The 6,667-nt window shown below is 37.2% G+C and overlaps 1 protein-coding gene across 1 annotated transcript in view; it reads right to left on the bottom strand.

Annotated features, from left to right (window-relative positions):
• Positions 1-6,667, bottom strand: part of LOC111439028 (circumsporozoite protein-like) — a 37,748-nt gene that overhangs the window by 30,035 nt on the left and 1,046 nt on the right. The gene's annotated exons all lie outside the window — the stretch shown is intronic.

Here is a 6,667-nt window from a genome sequence, read left to right as displayed (position 1 = left end):
ATCATGTGAACGTGAATGTATGTTATTTATGCTGCTTAGTTGATGTGATATGAATGCATGTGACGATGTGTGGCCCTTGTACGATTATGGCTTGTTGTATGAGTATTGGAATGTAACTGAATGAATTGTATGACAAGAAATACGGTAAATTGCATGATACATAACCCCGCTGGGAATATGTATGATATGTAACGAAATAAGAATGAGAATGACATGTAAGCATGAAAACGTGACACGAGGTTATGTTCATTAAATGATGACTGTAGGACTAGTGGGACCTCATTAAGCATGAAAACGTGACACGAGGTTATGTTCATTAAATGATGACTGTAGGACTAGTGGGACCTCATGCATATTGTGTGATAATACATTTGGGAGGATATCCCTATCCCATCACGAGGGTACGGACGCGTACATCCAAATGGCATGATAATACATTTGGGAGGATATCCCTATCCCATCACGAGGGTACGGACGCGTACATCCAAATGGCAGGACAACGATCGTTATGCCTTGTATAGCGCTGCCGTGACAGTTTTAGTTTTAACGGGTCCTGGTGGGCCCCCAGAGCATACCCACCGGCTAGGGACAATGGCCTAGCGGTGGGCGAACTAGCTGGTGAGCCCATACTCGCACGTATGGGCTGCGTGTAGAGTATATGGTACACGTCCACGATTACCTATTAGGATTACACCGTAGGGAAAACGAAACGAAACGAAATGAAACGAAACAAAACGAAAGATAGGTTCCATCATTTCATTGCATGTGATTGTTGCATTTAACCCCAATAGTGGGTCACTTACTGAGTATTTCTTTAAATACACAAGCCATATGCTGCTACATTTTTCAGGTTAAGGCAAGAAATTCATGTACGGCTGAGGACGGCATCGCAACTCGAGATCATGGCACATGCATAGGATAGTGGCATTTATTTTCTTGGACTTAGGATAGAATAAGATGTTTTAAACTTAAACGTTTATTTATTTTATTTCGAGTCTTTTGTTGTGTCGTTTTAAAGATGATTTCGGATGGTGTGTCCCACGACACCAAATAAATAAATAAATATATATATATATATATATATATATAGTTGAACTTCTAATCAAATAACATTTATAAGTTTCTAAAAGGGACAGTTGACCGTCTATACTCGCCCTCTGTAAGAATTGATGTTATACTAAAATCCTAACATATTTGATTGGTTAAGTAACCACACGAATTTAGGAAGTAATACGTGTAGGGTGCACTTGGTTTTGCATGCATGCTAAAGCAAATTATCCCTAGATGGCTAAATCTAATGATTCTCTATACTTATGAAGTTAAATATATATATCTATTGGACTTGCTGCCTTTATGAGATTTAGTACTCAATGTTTATATGCTTGCTGGACTATCTTTCTACTGCTTTTATCTATTCATACTATGTTGGTGGACTGGAGGATTTGTGTATCTGCACTACGGGTGTTGATGGAAGATATCTCCCCGTTGAGCTTGTATGGCTGTATGTGTTGTTAATAATACATAAACTTCTGTTGAATGATTGTGTGAACTTAAGATATGATTGATAAGTTGTAGTGTTGTGATATGCCTGGGTGAACTCTTGTAGGGATTGAGTTGGGTTAAGTGAGGGGACCCTCCTGATGTTACAGTCTATGGTGTCGTGAGCGACGCTTAGAGGGAGAGACCCTTTAACCCTAGACTATTATGGACTTGGAAGTCTTGATTGAGTGAATATGGAAGCCAAGTCCCCTAACTTAATAGTTTTAACTACCCTTGAGATATAGAGAACCACATTAGGCCCCCGAAGTGTAGAGAGATGACCTCTTAGTTGACAGTATCTGGTATAGCGTTCGAGTATGCTCCGCTTCCCTTCCTACTCCGGTATGGTACAGTTGAGCTAGGCGAGACGCCAGTTAGGGAGGTGTTACCCTCCCCTTCCTACTCCAGTGTGTTACTGTTGAGCTAGGCGAGACGCCAATTAGGTTGATGTTACTCTTCCCTTCCTACTTCGGTGTGGTACCGTTGAGCTAGGCGAGACGCCAATTAGGGAGGTGTTACTCTTCCCTTCCTACTCCGGTGTGGTACTGTTGAGCTTGGCGAGACGCCTGTTAGGGAAGTGTTACTCAGTGGTAGATCGACTACTCTGCATGGGGATCCGTCTCATGGTAAGATGTTGATCACGCGAGTGGGTCAAGGTCGCTTGCATGATGGGTCCGTCGTGTGGAAGGATGTTGACCATGCAGTGACTAATTCTAGCTGGGTTGTACGAGTCGTAAAGGAAGATACAAGGGAGCACCCCATCCTCAAACGTTGAATACCGCTTTAAAAGTTAAGTCCTTCCGCCCTGAACTGTGTACTGAGAGTACTGAGACTCTAGGGTCTAGAGTATTGTTGGTGGTTCTCTCCTTAACTTGGATGGGATTAAGAGCCTACAAGTAGGTTGCTTACTGAGTATATTTTTATACTCATCCCGTTTCCCCTTCTTTTTTTCAGGTACCAGTCGAGGTGGGGAGGTGTTAAAGAGCTGCACTATCACATAGGGGTGTCGTTCCGGAGCATCCGTCCCTTGTCGGTCTTTTAGAATCTTTTGTATTTTTCTTTCATCATTGTATTTCCCCTTGTAATATTTGACTTTAATTTTGTATTTAATTTTGGTGTCGTTGACTCATTTTTCTTGATTTAAATTTTATCAGATTTTCATCCCCTATTTTATTTCTTTTAAATTTTTATTTGTTTTCGATTTCGTCTTCTTAGTCACGATTCGATTTTTCGAAGCCTCGAAAATCGGGTCGTTATAGATAAATCTATCCTATTTAATATTATTCTATCGATAATTCTTTTTGGTATTCATTTTTAAAAGTCTATACTAGTACAATATAAAAATGGTATATTAGTTATATATGAAAGTAAAATTAAAACTAGGTGGTAGAAATTGTAATTTATGTGCTGTCAAGTTTTTTTACCCATTAAATTTTGGCAGAAAAGCTAGAGTCTCACTAACTAACATTATATCATTTGAAGATGTGCAAAGTCACATGAATTTGGTATAAACTTTCATATTTATGCCAATGTTTTTTAATATTTATGTCACGACCCGATTTTTGAGGCTTCGAAAGTCGGATCGTGACCCAAAAGATGAAATTGAAAACAAACAAAAAGAAAGGAAAAGGAAAGAAAAGTAAAGTAAGAGATAAAAATACCATTTAATTAAAACAAATGAGAGAAAAGTTTTGTTTCAAATTATTACAAAATAATTACAAATATAAAATGATTGTTAACTTATATAACGTTAATCAATAATGTAGAAATTAAAATTATATCTTTGTGGGTAGCGTAGCTTTTGACTAAAAGGTAAAGAAATCTTATTATAAAAGTTTTAGATTATAAAAGTTTCTGAAACTAAATTATTTTTTCACGTCCATTATTAAAGTCCCTTGTCATCAAGGTGGTTCATCTCATTAGATATAAGATAGAACATTAGAGACCTCATTGTAATACATCTTTAGAGACCCTAATTAAACTTGTTACTATCACGAGGCCTCATAATCAATTTAAAGGAGGGCTTTCAGGAGATGTTGCTGGATTTGGGCCAGTTGGGACACGCCTCTTCGTGCCTAGACCCAATGGAGGCGTTTCGGAAGATGTTGCTGGATTTGGTCCAATTGGGACACGCCTTTTGGTGCCTAAACTTGAGGGAGGGATTTCAAGAGATGTTGCTGGATTTGGGCCAGTTGGGACACGCCTCTTCGTGCCTAGACCCAATAGAGGCGTTTCGGGAGATATTGCTGGATTTGGCCTAGTTGGGACACGCCTTTTGGTGCCTAAACTTGAGGGAGGGATTTCAAGAGATGTTGCTGGATTTGGGCCAGTTGGGACACGCTTCATCGTGCCTAGACCCAATGGAGGCGTTTCGGGAGATGTTGCTGGATTTAGGCTAGTTGGTACACGCCTCTTAGTGCCAAGACCCAATGGTGGCGTTTCAGGAGATGTTGCAGGATTTGGTCCAGTTGGGACATGCCACTTAGTGCCAAGACCCAATGGTGGCGTTTCGGGAGATGTTGCTGGATTTGGTCCAGTTGGGACATACCTTTTGGTGCCTAAACTTGAGGGAGGGCTTTCAGGGGATGTTGCTGGATTCGGGCCAGTTGGGACACGCCTCTTCGTGCCTAGACCCAACGGAGGCGTTTCGGGAGATGTTGCTGGATTTGGTCCAGTTGGGGCACGCCTTTTGGTGCCTAAACTTGAGGGAGAGCTTTCAGGAGATGTTGCTGGATTTGGGCCAGTTGGGACACGCCTCTTAGTGCCTAGACCCAATGGTGGCGCTTCGGGAGATGTTGCTGGATTTGGTCCTGTTGGGACAAGCCTTTTGGTGCCTAAACTTGAGGGAGGGCTTTCAGGAGATGTTGCTGGATTTGGTCCGGTTGGTACTAGTCTTTTGAGACCCAAAGAAAACACAATTCCACCCTCATCCCACTTTGCCTCGAGACCATTGAGATTGGACAAAATAGCAACTAGAGAGATCAACAAGAAGGGAGAAACCATATCAACATTTTTAAGCAAGCCCATTTTGTCTTCACACAAGTATTCTAACTATAAATCACAAGTTTGAACAACTAATTTAGAAATGTAGTAATAGCGGTCGGTAAATATATTTCCATGTTTAAAAAATTTACTGTCTATATAATGATATTTTTTGTTGGATGAGATTTTTACTATCTATAATGATATTTTTTGTTTGAAGAGTTTTCCTAATAGTAATCAATAATTTTTTGGAAACTAATTATGCCTCCCAAGAAATATATCTAATTATTCTCATCAATTTTATTTTAGAAAAACTTCTTTTTTTAGTCACTATTTGCTTTAGTAATCCACAAATTAATTAACATGGGTCCCATATTTTTTAAAATTGATTTAAAGGTGACTAATATTTAATAAGTTCCATCGAGAATGTGATGGTTAAAATTCTTGTATATCACATTAAATGCTTAGAAAATGCATGCTAAATAAATGTCTATTAAAACCATTTTAAATTATGCAATTTTATAAAATAAATTATAATTATTATTATTTTTATCAAATTGTTATGGTTAAATTTTCAAATTTTAATCCTATTTTTTATATATACTGCCAAACACAACCTGCTTCTGGGAACAAGAATTATGGAGGATAAAGGATGGAAAAATAATTAAATTTTGAAATATGGGATGACTAGGAAGCAGATAATACTCTACATAAAATAAATTCATCAAATTCTTTTATACGACCCTAGCTTATATCTAAAAATAAATTCATCAAATTCTTTTATATAACAATAGCTTATATCTTCTAAAAAAATGGTTAACTCTGTCTGTAAACTTGTTACATGAAAGTTCGAACTTGAAACTTACGTCATGAGCGCACATAGATGAACTTGGATTTCAAAAGACAGAATCAAACGTTTATTAAGGATTAAATTCATGACAACTTAAGCTAATCAGGTAAGTGGTCTTTCTATAGGCTAGATCGGAAGACTTGTGGAGAGGAGTGTGGGAGAGAGGTGACATGGTTGGGAGAGAGAGTTTGGAAAATGGATGAGACATTAGTGGAGAGATCAACAAAACGATATAAACCATATTGACATTTTTTGCAAACCCATTTTGTCGTCACACTGATATTCTACCTCTAAATCTCACCTATATATAAACCCTAGTGAACAACTAATTTAGAAAAATATTAATAAATGATATTGTTTTGGTTGAGTTTTCCTAATTTATTCGTAACAAATGATTTGTAGAAACTAATTATGCTCTATAAAAAAAATATCTAACCATTTCAATCTCTTCTATTTTAGAAATTCATCTAATTTTAATTTTAATTCTAAAATAAAAATATTTTCATTTAACTTAAAATTAGTTACACTTAAACTTCATCAAACTCTCCATCCTTACCATTCTTTACCATTCCTTCCCCAAATATCTCTCCCCATTACTCAATTATATTGAAATTAGTAAAAGTTAAATGTATGTACGAAACTTTTATGAAAATTTAAAGGTACTTTTTTTAAAACAAAATATTAATAATTTCTATCCCTAACTAATTATAATTCTATTTTTAATTTTTTTTTTAAATTTAATTGCAATTTTTAACTCTAAGAAAAATTTAATTGTATTATTGAAACTTTAGAGTATTTTTTTTTAATTTAATTTTTTTTGTTTTTTTTTACTATTTTTTTAAAGGACAAATTTAGTATTCACTATTTTGAAAATGTGCCTTATTCTTATAAATTTTTTGAGATTGGCAGTGGATCTTCATAATCACCAAACATATAAAAAAAAAATAAAAAAAAAGAACAAAAAAATGAATTTTTTAGGGTTCTCTCTGCTATTCATTTTTCCACATTTCTCTCATCCATTTCTTGCCATTGCTGACTCATGGCCCGATCTGAAGCATTCTCATAGATCTCTATCTGCCTTCCTCTTCACTTCTCCGCCCCCTCCAGCGGCGTTCCTCTTCACCTCCCCGCCACCTACGCGAAGCTTCTTTAAATCTCCACCACCGGCAGCATTTCTCTTCCCCTCTCCGCCACCTCCTACGCAAAGCTTCTTTAAATCTCCACCTCCGGCGTCGTTTCTCTTCCCCTCTCCGCCACCCCCGGCGGCATTTCTCTTCCCCTCTCCGCCACCACCTG

The sequence above is a fragment of the Cucurbita moschata genome, unplaced genomic scaffold (assembly GCF_002738365.1).
Source record: "Cucurbita moschata cultivar Rifu unplaced genomic scaffold, Cmos_1.0 Cmo_Scf00085, whole genome shotgun sequence".
Taxonomy (NCBI): Eukaryota; Viridiplantae; Streptophyta; class Magnoliopsida; order Cucurbitales; family Cucurbitaceae; genus Cucurbita; species Cucurbita moschata.
The sequence above is the reverse complement of the archived record's forward strand: the minus strand, read 5'-3'. Positions and strand labels throughout refer to the sequence as shown.